General features: G+C 44.7%; 1 protein-coding gene across 8 annotated transcripts in view; it reads right to left on the bottom strand.

Moving 5' to 3' along the window:
- LOC125632846 (otoconin-90-like) overlaps positions 1–4,353 on the bottom strand; it is an 89,752-nt gene extending 85,399 nt beyond the window's left edge. For 5 of the 8 annotated variants that reach the window (XM_048841665.2, XM_075124932.1, XM_048841667.2 and 2 more), the window contains exon 1: positions 3,913–4,352. The gene's annotated coding sequence lies outside the window, so the exon portion shown is untranslated. Of the gene's footprint in view, positions 1–3,912 lie in introns of all 8 variants that reach the window. The other 3 variants (XM_075124935.1, XM_075124934.1, XM_075124936.1) reach the window with 2 other exon arrangements.
- Between the last annotated feature and the right edge of the window lie 8,758 nt (positions 4,354–13,111).

The following is a 13,111-nucleotide window of genomic DNA, read 5'->3' as shown; positions in this document are numbered from 1 at the left end:
CCAGGATCTATGAGTACCTGCATAAGGAGATATATCTGAAACTAGAGGATTCTTTAATATAGCTGGTCGGATAGGAAAATTTCCACAGGAAATTCTGATATCTGTTTTTGTTCTGAAATTCCACAAAATGAGAATTCCAAACAATTTTGATTCAGAACTCTCAGAATGTTTTGTTTTGTCAATATTCAGTTGTTTTGCTACACTACTGTTGACATGTTTCATTTTGATAAGATACAGATGTTTGGCTAATATCAAAACATTCTAATATAAAATATTAAAATATAAAAGTTGAATCAAAACAATAAAGTTGGAACAAACTGTTTTTACCTTATTGAAATTAAACATTTTGACATTATTGAAATGAAATGTTTTGACATCAGAAAAATGAGAAAATAGAAATGATCTTGCCTGTCTAAAATGTTGTTGAAACAGATACATTCATGCAAAATGTTTAGGGTTTGATGAAACTGCATTTTCTGATGATAAACTGGTTTTTTGACCAGATCTACTCTTTAATCTAGCAGACAGCAACATAACAAAATCCAATGGCTGGAAGGTGAAGCTAAACAAATTCAGACTGGAAATAAGGAATATATTTTTAACGGTGAGAGGAACTGACCATTGAACAGCATACCAAAGGATGTGGTGAAGTCTGTACCACCTCAAATCAAGTTTGGATGTCTGACTAAAAGACATACGGTAGCTCAGCCACACGCGATGACCTGTCTTATACAGCAGGTCAGCTGAGAGGAGTCTAATGATTTCCTTCCGGCTTTAAAAATCTATAAATTTATGAAATTTAAGGTCCAGTCCTGCTCTTATTAGAAACAATGCACATCTGACTATTGACCTCAATGATAACCGTTTTTTTGTCCTACAGTTATTTAGATATATAGGGTCAGAGGCAGATTAAGGTTTCCTGGGGCCCTAGGCCAGAGCAAGTGGGGGGTCCCTTTCTGCCCCTTCCTCAGGGCCCAGCCCATTTCACTTAGGGTCCCCTCCTTCCTGCCCACTGCAGCCTTGCAATCCCTTTTGCTCCTTTCTGCACCCCCACTGGGGCCCCAAGACCAGAGAAGCTCTCTCACTGCACGACTGCCCCAGAGCCGCAGCAGGGAATGAGAGCTCCTCCAGTCCTGGGGGCTGCAGCGGGGGTCCAGGTGCTGGGGCTTCCATTGTCACCCCCCGTGTTTCTGAGGGGAACCAGGGTTGGGGTACTAGGGCTTCTCCCACCTTGCCTGCCTGGTGCTTCTACTGGAGAGCGGGTTGGGCGCACGGCCTTGCCCTGCCACCCCGCAGCTTCTGCCGCAGATGGGATCAGTGGCCCTTGTGGGGGCTGCTGATGGGGGCTTCCCCTGCCCAGTGCTGCCACCGCAGAGTAGGGGTGAGGATCCAGGCTTCCGCCACTGGTGGCGGATATTTTCTAGGGGGCGTCCAGTTGGTCGGGGCCCCTGGGCACGGGCCCCGTTGACCCAGTTTCAAATCCACCACTATATAGGGTCCAATTCAGCAAAACTTTTAAGCATGTCTGTAAGTGCTTTGTTGAATTGAGGCCTCAGAGTTTTGCTGAGTAATTAGCCTACACCAGGGGTTCTCAGCATTTTTCTCTCTGAGCCCCCGCCCTCCCCATCTGCACCACAACAACCGTTTTTCAGTAGATCAAAAGCCAGGGCCAGCATTAGGGGGTAGCAAGCAGAGCAATTGGCCAGGGCCCTGTGCCACAGGGGGCCCCCGCAAAGCTAAATTGCTCCAGCTATGGCTTCAGTCCCAGGCAATGGGGCTCAGGATTCAGCTGTCAGCCCTGGGTTCCAGTAAGTCTAATGCTGGCCCTGCTCTCTGATTTATTTTGAAACCTCTCTGAAACCTGCTCCCGGCCCCTCAGGGGACCCCGACCCCTGGTTGAGAACCACTGGCCTACACCTCAATTTGTTATTTTGGGAGGATAAAAGAATCACAGAAATTATTGATGTTTGTAATTGCATTTCTCAGAATGACAAGGTTTGCCAGCATAGCTGTCATTCATTCTTTTGGTTCAACAAATGTTCCCAGATAAAAAGGGGAGTTCATCATGTATCCAGGTACTTTCCTAGCCAAGTTTCAGATTCTTTGACAGTTTGTTTAAAACTGATAGAGAGCTCAACAGTGCAGCAGAACAGGGGAGGAAGGGAGGGAGGGAGAGAGAGACCTACAATGTGTGCAATATTGCATGATATAACAGAGACTGGAGAAAGCAAAGCTTGCAGTGGGCAAAGCAGAGGTGGGAGATAGAGGAACATAAAAATTGCCATACTGGAAAAATTAGGAGAGAGATGTAAAAGGGAATGGGAAAAGTAGCCAATATAACAGAACAAGAATGAAGTACAATGATTTGAATGCTAAAATACTGTGGCTCTGGAGAGAGACCTACATCTGTCCCTAAATGCTCCCTATAGAATGGTCTGAGTACTTCTGTTTAACTCTATCCAGTGTATTAAAATATTCAGATTTTTAAATCAAACATTGTCATTCTGCATTAGAAACTCCCACCTGATATTATACCATAGCTATTGTAGCATGATGAAAACATGATATGGAAAGATAAATTCTCATAAAATAAATCTTGAAATACTGCTGGGGAAGAGAGATGTAACCACATCAAAGAAGTGAAAGCAGCTTTGAAGTAGGATTAATATACATTACTAAAGGTTTGATCATGAACTGACTTTATGTTGGTACAAGTTTTGCCTGAGGAAAGAATGCAGGATTTAGCTGTAGAAGACAAATGCCCAGCTCATTTAACTATAATGGAAACATCCTTGTTATAATTTTTAATGGTATCTTTCCATTTTTATTGATACCAATGTAAGCTTTGCAATGAGTGAAATACACAATCGGGCTAAAAATATACAACTTTTTCACTGTCAAAACTAAAAATTGCCAATGATCGTCATTTGACAATGTCTTTTAGATTGATAAGACACTCAGTACTAAAGAGATGGGCATGACATAAAACACACAGATAGACCCTGCAAGCTTTGTTCCTGTGACCATTTTCCTCCCTAATATTTCTCACATGTAGGTTGACAGTCAAGCTCCTAGCCACAAATACTGACACCAATCAATCTGATATGATAATTCAGCTAATTATTTATTTCAAATTAAATTTTACTGTGTTTTCATAGCTTGAACCAGGTAACCGACGCACTTAAATAACACGTAAGCTTTTAATCCCATCCAATGTTTCTAAAACCCAGATACAGCAAAAATGGTTTTGGTGTGGATAACAACCTCAGCAGTTTGGGTTACACTTATGTGACCCTAGAGATTCAGGACTAAGTACCTCTTCATTAGTCTCACCAAACAAAGATCTCAAGGTAACTAACTTATTAGCTATGCTTCATTTTCACCCACTTTAATGTGACAAGTAACCGTGCAGGTTGAAATGTTCTCTTTTTTCCAACACAAAAGGAGTCCAATCAGATATCAACTGTTTTCTCCCCTTATCTATAGTGCTAAACAGAGCAGAACAGAAGTTAAGAGGCTGAAGGAGAGAAAAGGGAAAGACCTTGCATACTAATTTCTCTATCTCTGTTCAGTTCCAAGATTTAAAGGTCACCCTTTCAGGTTTAAAACAAACTTTGAAAAACAGGTCTAAATAAATCTTCTCTGGCTAATATGAAAAAAGAAGTTTGTTCTTGACTGAATTTCTATCATCACCTGATTTGTATTAGATCAAAAGTTTACACTTTCTACAATAAGTCTGAATTTAAGAAATCATATGTTATAAAAACTCTCTCCTAACACTCTTCATTCTTCAGCCTCAATGATTATTAACTGCACAAATTGAAAAAGATTCTTTTAGGTACCTCTCCATAGCAGCACCACTTAAAACTATTCACAATGTGAATATCTAGTAATCTTTTAATACTGACTTACCTGGCTTCTCCTGATATGACGATTAACTTCAGAGAGTTTAAATAGACAGGAGGTTATCACACTGTTTTAATAAAGTCTTAGTGAAAGATAATAGTCTGCGAGTGGACAGGCTTGATAAAATTGCCTTAAAAAAATCTTGTGAAAATGGTATTATAATCCCAAAGGCAACTAGGCTAAATGAAATAGGATCATGTACAAGCAAAGTGCCTGTGGTATGTCCTGAACTGAATCCCTAAATGGAATGACTTTGCAGCAGTCCAGGTCAGGATGTGAAACCACTTTGGGCAGTAATTACTTACACTGAGAAATAGAACTGAAAGGATGTTTTTCCCCTTTAAAGGGACAGAGCCTTCCAATGTAATTAGGCCATTTTTGATGCTGCCGGTTAGTCATTCTGGACAATGGATACTATGGATAGGTCTGAAGAGAGTGGTGTAGGAAAGCTGAAATACAGCTCAACTACAGTCAACTAGATGAGACTATAGTGGTGACATGAAGTAATAATGATGACACTGAGTGATGTGTCACTACTCTACCCACTGCATCCAAAGCATCATAGGAGGAAATAAGAAGCTCAAAGAAAGGTTCCATAACCACCTCAGTCCATGGAACTCAAGGTGCTCTACAGGCATTAATGAATTAAGCCCCAAAGCAGCCCTGTGCAGTAGGAAAGTATCATGACCCCCATTATACAGAAGAGGAAAATAATGAGTAGCAAGTTAGATCCTGGCTCTACTGAAGTTAACAAGAGTTTTGTCATCCACTTCTATGGTGCCAGGATTTCACCCAGCGAGTTTAAGATCCAAAGTTCCAAAAGTGGCCTGTGATTTTGAATGCCTTCTTTTTTGGGGTGCCCAACCTAAGTCCTGATTTTCAGAGGTCTCACCCAAAACTTAAGACACCCAACATTATAGGCTATATTTGGAAATCAGAACGTACAGGGATTGATCCAAACTCACTGAAGTCCATGCAAAGACTTTGACTTCCCTGGGCTTTAGATCAGGCCCTAAGAGACCTGCACAAGGTCATGAAGGCATTTATTTACCATTTGCAGCAAATCTCTCTTTTTGATTACTTTGTCCTCATAGTGTATCCCAATGATGTGAGCTGGAGGAATGTTACGATGTTACCCAATTAATGCAGCAAAATACTGGCACTGGGCATAACACTTTGACCTGCTAATGTATGACATTTGGGAAAGTCAAAAAGCCATGCTTTGCTGGATTGGAGGAAAAACAGTTGCGCCAAATGGGACTGTCCGCTCTTCAGGCACTCCTGGTTCACTGTGCCCAGTGCTCTTTGCCAGTTTTGTTGGAATTCTTCTGCATGTGTGCATCTAAGCACACCTGTAGAAAGATCAATCTATTCAGCTCTATGTCTGCCCACCCCATAGCGAATACATCTCACGTTGGGTGGTTGTCTCATCAGTCACAATAGGAAATAAAAGAAAAGGAGGACTTGTGGCACCTTAGAGACTAACCAATTTATTTGAGCATGAGCTTTCGTGAGCTACAGCTCACTTCATCGGATGCATACTGTGGAAAGTGTAGAAGATCTTTTTATACACACAAAGCATGAAAAAATACCTCCCCCCACCCCACTCTCCTGCTGGTAATAGCTTATCTAAAGTAATCACTCTCCTTACAATGTGTATGATAATCAAGGTGGGCCATTTCCAGCACAAATCCAGGGTTTAACAAGAACGTCTGGGGGGGGGGGGTGGTAGGAAAAAAGAAGGGGAAATGATGGGCTCAGCCTATAAAGTTTGGATGTAAATCTGTATCCAGATCCAAAGTTTGGAGATATTCAGACATTGCATTTGGCAAGGCCAGTTACAGAGCTAGGGGACAGTTGCCGGGCTCCAATTCAATCTGGACTTGTATACTAACTTCACTAAGGTCCACAGGTGTTCAGACCTAGGGCACTATTTCAACCCCCACCTTGTGCATTTGTTACTGGCTATCATGTTGACACAAAACATCAGGGAAGTGATCTTTTCCCAGAGGAGCTATGGGTGCTGAATAAGCAGGGCTCTGTCTGTGCGCACATGCTCCCCCCTCCGCCGCCCCCGTCCATCTGTCTGTCCTCCTTGTGGTTAGATTACTAGCCTGGGAATTGGAAGACCCAGATTTAAATCCCTGCTCTGCCTGGTTCAGGGTGATTTCGGATGAAAAACTCTGCTCTGAGTCAGGTACAGAGGAGTTGAATCTGGATCTCCCACATTCCAGGGTTATAGAGTTTGTTATGAGTCTCGCTCTCTCAGACATTACAGCCCCAGCAAAGCAGCACATTTGGGTGAAATCTCATTTTGGCAACAATGTGCCAACCAGCTCTATGTGGCAGTCACTTCCATAATAAAAGACAGCTTTTGTGAATTGTGATTGAATGCAGCAGCCTGAGTAACTTGGAAACACCTTTTGTTGAAAGGATCTGCCTTAGCCATACACAGTTTTTATTGCCATTGACCCTGGCTCAATATCGCATCAACCAGATTGGGATGAAAGTGTCCAGTATAATGACAGGCAATAACAGCCATACCTGAGAAAATGTGTTTTCTGGGAGCAATTCCAAATTGTTTGATGTTTGGAAGTGAAGATCATTTGACTTTCAGCAGGATTTACATCATACAGCATTTCATCTTTGAACTTTGCAATTTTAACTCTGCCCTGCTGTGGAGTGATCTCGGCTAATCATTGCAACATGGTATTGTTCTGCGACAGCTTTGACACAGGAAGCATTATTAGGGACAATGCTGACTTCTCACTCAAAACACTATCCCGGTGAATTGTGCAGTGCTTTCTCAGGGGTATAGTCTTTAGGCTTATTTCTGCCTAATGAGGAACAAAACAATCATCATTTCTTTGTTTGCTTACCAAGAGAGGAATGGCAAGGGCCACAAATGATAGATTTTGCCCAGATTCTGCCATATATTCACTGACTTGTGTATTGGATATATGAGCATGGAGTCAGTGCCTTTAAAATCATATAACACCCCTAAGTAGGAATCAATTGTCAGACCAGCAATACTTTCAACCAAAAGGATACACTGAATTCTAATCAAATTATCTTAGGACAGGGCTGTTTTCTGGTTAGGGCAATTCGGCAGGTTCTGATATGCTACAGCTGGCCTAACCCACAAATCCCTCTGTTCCAAGGAACTACCGGAACCAAGGTCCAAAAGGGACTTGCTGGCCACTTCATGACATGCTCTGCTAATCCAGGTTCAAGGGAGAACATCTCTGAAGGTTATTTGTTTTCCCCTGCCACAACTGTGTATTTTTTAAATATGCCACCCTTCAGCTAGCTGGATTATAATGAGAATTTCATGTGTGAAATCCTGAACCCCTTGTAGACAATAGGAGCCTGGCCATTGAGTTCAGTGGGGCTTGGAGTTCCCCCCACCCCATTTTTGAAAGGCAACAGGCACTCTTTACTAAATTGAAGCATTAGGTTTGGAGTATCTAGGGCTCAGCCCTTCCGAGCCCCAAGGCCAATACATTGAGTACCCCTGGAGGCTTCTGTAAGGGTTCTTCTGCCTTAGAACATCAGTCATTAGAATGCCACTACGGGCCCAATCCAAAGCCCATTGAAGGCAATGGGAATCTTTCAACTGATTTCAGTGGGCTTTGGAACAGGCTCTATGATAGGAAATGCCCCTGATTTTCTGTTTGCAATTAATAAATCAGATGGATAATTTCCATTTGTCCCAGATCTCTTACTTTAAAACATCAGGGAATTGTCACAAAAGCATTTTTCAAAGTCTTCGTAGGCTAAAATGCCCTGGATAAAAAATGTGACTGGATACCAAAAAACAAGTCCTTTCAACGAACAGAATTTGGCAGTGCTTTAAAGCATGGAAGTGCTAAATATATTACCCATGTCAAGGTTCCTCCCCCACTCTGAACTCTAGGGTACAGATGTGGGGACCTGCATGAAAAACCTCCTAAGCTTATCTTTACCAGCTTAGGTCAAAACTTCCCCAAGGTACAAAATATTACACCCGTTGTCCTTGGACTGGCCGCTACCACCACCAAACTAATACTGGTTACTGGGGAAGAGCTGTTTGGACGCGTCCTTCCCCCCAAAATACTTCCCAAAACCTTGCACCCCACTTCCTGGACAAGGTTTGGTAAAAAGCCTCACCAATTTGCCTAGGTGACTACAGACCCAGACCCTTGGATCTTAAGAACAATGAACAATCCTCCCAACACTTGCACCCCCCCTTTTCTGGGAAATGTTGGATAAAAAGCCTCACCAATTTGCATAGGTGACCACAGACCCAAACCCTTGGATCTGAGAACAATGAAAAAGCATTCAGTTTTTTACAAGAAGACTTTTAATAAAAAATAGAAGTAAATAGAAATAAAGAAATCCCCCCTGTAAAATCAGGATGGTAGATATCTTACAGGGTAATTAGATTCAAAAACATAGAGAACCCCTCTAGGCAAAACCTTAAGTTACAAAAAAGATACACAGACAGAAATAGTTATTCTATTCAGCACAATTCTTTTCTCAGCCATTTAAAGAAATCATAATCTAACACATACCTAGCTAGATTACTTACTAAAAGTTCTAAGACTCCATTCCTGTTCTGTCCCTGGCAAAAGCAGCATACAGACAGACACACAGACCCTTTGTTTCTCTCCCTCCTCCCAGCTTTTGAAAGTATCTTGTCTCCTCATTGGTCATTTTGGTCAGGTGCCAGCGAGGTTACCTTTAGCTTCTTAACCCTTTACAGGTGAGAGGAGCTTTCCCCTGGCCAGGAGGGATTTCAAAGGGGTTTACCCTTCCCTTTATATTTATGACACGCCCCCCAAATCTCAGCTAGGGTGAAACACTGGCTGGGATTTCTTCCTGGAGCTCTAGGAAAAACAGAGTTAATAAGACACATGCATCTCTAAATATACTACCAAGTACATAAAGACTAACAATATTTTCCACATCTCAAGGACGATTTTAACCAGTTGATTCTGGGAAACTTTCACGGGAGAGTGCATCAGCCACTTTGTTAGAAGCTCCTGAGATGTGTTGGATGTCGAAATCAAAATCTTGGAGAGCTAAACTCCACCGAAGAAGTTTTTTGTTAGTTTCCTTGACGGTGTGAAGCCACTTCAGTGCAGCATGGTCGGTTTGCAGGTGGAAACGCCGTCCCCAAACATATGGGCGTAGCTTTTGCAGAGCGTAGACAATGGCGTAACATTCTTTTTCAGTTACTGACCAGTTGCTTTCCCTCTCAGACAGTTTTTTGCTGAGAAACACTACAGGGTGGAATTCTTGATCAGGTCCTTTCTGCATTAAAACTGCTCCCACACCACGCTCGGACGCATTTGTGGTTACTAGGAACGGTTTGTCAAAGTCTGGGGCCCTTAGTACAGGGTCAGACATGAGTGTCGCTTTAAGCTTGTTAAAGGCCTTCTGACACTTTCCGGTCCACTGAACAGCATTTGGCTGTTTCTTTTTGGTTAGGTCTGTCAGTGGGGCAGTGATTTGGCTGTAGTGTGGTACAAATCGTCTGTAATAACCAGCCAAGCCTAAGAAGGATTGAACCTGTTTCTTTGACTTTGGGACAGGCCACTTTTGGATAGCATCCACTTTGGCCTGTAGGGGGCTGATAGTTCCTTGACCTACCTGGTGTCCAAGGTAAGTCACTCTGTTTAGGCCTATTTGACACTTCTTAGCCTTAACAGTTAGTCCTGCCTCCCTTATGCGCTCAAGGACTTTTTGTAGATGTTCCAGGTGGTCTGCCCAGGAATCCGAAAATATGGCCACATCGTCAAGGTAGGCGACTGCATATTCTCCTAATCCCGCTAGGAGACCATCTACAAGTCTTTGGAAAGTGGCGGGTGCATTTCGCAGCCCGAAAGGGAGTACATTAAATTCATACAGCCCGAGATGTGTGATGAAGGCTGACCTTTCCTTGGCAGATTCATCTAGCGGTACCTGCCAGTACCCCTTGGTTAAGTCCAAGGTAGAGATGAACTGGGCCCGTCCCAGTTTCTCTAATAGTTCATCTGTGCGTGGCATTGGATAGTTGTCTGGGCGAGTTACAGCATTTAGCTTACGGTAGTCCACGCAAAAACGTATTTCCCCATCTGGTTTGGGAACTAGAACCACTGGAGATGCCCATGCACTTTCAGAGGGGCGGATTACACCCATCTGTAACATATCCTGGATCTCCCATTCTATAGCAGTTTTAGCTTGAGGAGACACCCGGTAAGGTTGGACCCTAATTGGGTGAGCATTACCTGTGTCAATGGAGTGGTATGCCCGTTCAGTCAGTCCTGGGGTGGCTGAGAACGTTGGCGCGTAGCTAGTGCACAGCTCCTGGATCTGCTGTCGCTGCATACGCCCAAGGGTCATGGAGAGGTTCACCTCTTCCACACCACCAGCACATTTCCCTTCGTAGTAAACACCTTCAGGCCACTCAGCGTCGTCTCCTCCCTGGGCTGTAAACTGACAAACCTTTAATTCTCTGGAATAAAAGGGCTTTAGAGAATTAATATGGTACACCTTAGGCTTTCGGTTGGAGGTGGGGAATGCTAGGAGATAATTAACAGCTCCCAGGCACTCCTGGACCATGAATGGCCCTTCCCACGATGCTTCCATTTTATGGGCCTGGAGCGCCTTTAAGACCATGACCTGGTCTCCTACTTTGAAGGAACGCTCTCTGGCATGTTTATCATACCAGGCTTTTTGCTCTTTTTGAGCATCCTGTAAGTTTTCTCTAGCAAGGGCTAAAGAGGTTCGGAGGGTGTTTTGTAGGTTGGTTACAAAGTCCAGAATGTTAGTTCCTGGAGAAGGTGTAAATCCCTCCCATTGCTGCTTCACCAACTGCAATGGCCCCTTAACCTCACGGCCATATACAAGTTCAAATGGGGAAAACCCTAAACTGGGATGTGGTACAGCTCTGTAGGCAAAGAGCAACTGCTGCAACACTAGGTCCCAATCATTGGAGTGCTCATTTACAAATTTACGTATCATGGCCCCCAAAGTTCCATTAAACTTCTCCACCATGCCATTTGTTTGATGGTGGTAAGGAGTGGCAACCAAGTGATTTACCCCATGAGCTTCCCAAAGGTTTTTCATAGTTCCTGCCAGGAAATTAGTCCCTGCATCTGTGAGGATGTCGGAGGGCCAACCTACCCTGGCAAAAATGTCTGCTAGTGCCTGGCACACACTTTTAGCCCTGGTGTTGCTTAGAGCTACTGCTTCCGGCCATCGGGTGGCAAAATCCATGAAAGTCAGTATGTACTGCTTTCCTCTGGGTGTCTTTTTCGGAAAAGGACCCAGAATATCCACAGCTACTCGCTGAAATGGAACTTCAATGATGGGGAGTGGCTGGAGAGGGGCTTTGACCTGGTCTTGGGGTTTTCCCACTCTTTGGCACACCTCACAAGACTGGACATAGGTAGAAACATCCTTGCCCATTCCCTCCCAGTGGAATGATCCGCCCAAACGGTCTTTGGTCCTGTTCACCCCAGCATGGCCACTAGGGTGATCATGGGCTAAGCTCAAGAGCTTGGCCCGGTATTTAGTTGGAACTACCAACTGTCTCTGAGGATGCCAGTCTTCCTGGTGTCCACCAGAAAGAGTTTCCTTGTATAAAAGTCCTCTTTCTACAACAAACCTGGATCGATTAGAAGAGCTGAGAGGCGGTGGGTTGCTCCGTGCCGCCATCCAAGCTCTCTGGAGGCTTTCATCTGCTTCCTGTTCGGTCTGGAACTGTTCCCTTGATGCTGGGGATGTCAGTTCCTCATTGGATTGTGGACCTAGGCTTGGTCCCTCTGGAAGCGATATAGGGGATGGAGCTGTTTCTGTTGACTGTGAACCGCTCTCCGCTGGTGCACTATGTTGGGATTCAGGCTCCGGCTGAGCCTCTTGTGTAGGGTTATCGGCTGCTGCCAGTTCAGGTTCAGTGGGGCCCTCTGGTGTTGAGGTTGCAAGTACTGGATTCAGTGCTGGCACGGGGTCTGGTGTTGGTTGTTTGGCTGGTTCCGGTTCTGGGACTGGTTCCGTCTGGGTCTCTGGGACTGGATCCACTACTGCTGTTGCAGACATTGGCCTGGGGTCCGGGTCCATCACCTCTGACTGGGTCCTGATAGAAGTTTCCGGAACAGAGCTAGGCCTCACGGCTTGTTTAGCCTGGCTGCGGGTGACCATTCCCACCCTCTTGGCCTGCTTCACATGATTGGCCAAGTCTTCCCCCAACAGCATGGGGATGGGATAATCATCATAGACTGCAAAAGTCCACATTCCAGACCAGCCCTTGTACTGGCCAGGCAACTTGGCTGTAGGCAAATTGAAAGAGTTGGACTTGAAGGGTTGAATCGTCACTTGGATCTCTGGGTTGATTAAATTGGGGTCCACTAAGGAAGCATGGATAGCTGACACTTGTGCTCCGGTGTCCCTCCACGCGGTGACCTTCTTCCCGCCCACACTCACAGTTTCCCTCTGCTCCAAGGGTATCTGGGAGGTATCTGGGCCTGTGGACCTCTGGTGTGATTCCGGTGCAATGAACTGTAACCTGTTGGGGTTCTTGGGGCAGTTGGACTTTACATGCCCCAGCTCGTTACACTTAAAACATCGTCCAGCTGACGGGTCACTGGGGCGAGGAGGGTTGCTGGAGAACGGGGTGGTGGGACGATAAGGGGTCTGGAGGGTTCTTTGGGAGGTAGGTGGGGCTTTGGGCAGCCCCCGGTAATAGGGTGTGGTCTGGGGTGGTCCCTTCTGGTCTCCGCTCCAACTGCGACCAGTTTTCTTCTTCTCTGCCACCTCCACCCATCTGGCTCCAATCTCTCCTGCCTCGATTACAGTTTTGGGTTTCCCATCTAGGATGTATCTTTCTATTTCCTCAGGAACACCCTCTAAGAATTGTTCCATTTGCATTAGGAAGGGCAAATTTACTGGAGATTCAACACTTGCTCCTGATATCCAGGCATCCCAATGTTTCACAATGTGGTAGGCATGTCGGGTAAATGACATGTCTGGTTTCCACCTTAGGGCTCTGAACCTCCGACGAGACTGCTCGGGTGTTATCCCCATTCTGACTCTCGCCTTGGATTTAAACAGTTCATACTTGTTCATGTGTTCTTTAGGCATTTCAGCTGCCACCTCAGCTAAGGGTCCACTGAGCTGCGGCCTCAGCTCTACCATGTCTTGGTCAGTAGAGATGTTGTACCCAAGGCAGGCCCTTTCGAAG

Source organism: Caretta caretta, chromosome 2, assembly GCF_965140235.1.
Source record: "Caretta caretta isolate rCarCar2 chromosome 2, rCarCar1.hap1, whole genome shotgun sequence".
NCBI classification, from domain to species: domain Eukaryota; kingdom Metazoa; phylum Chordata; order Testudines; family Cheloniidae; genus Caretta; species Caretta caretta.
The sequence above is the reverse complement of the archived record's forward strand: the minus strand, read 5'-3'. Positions and strand labels throughout refer to the sequence as shown.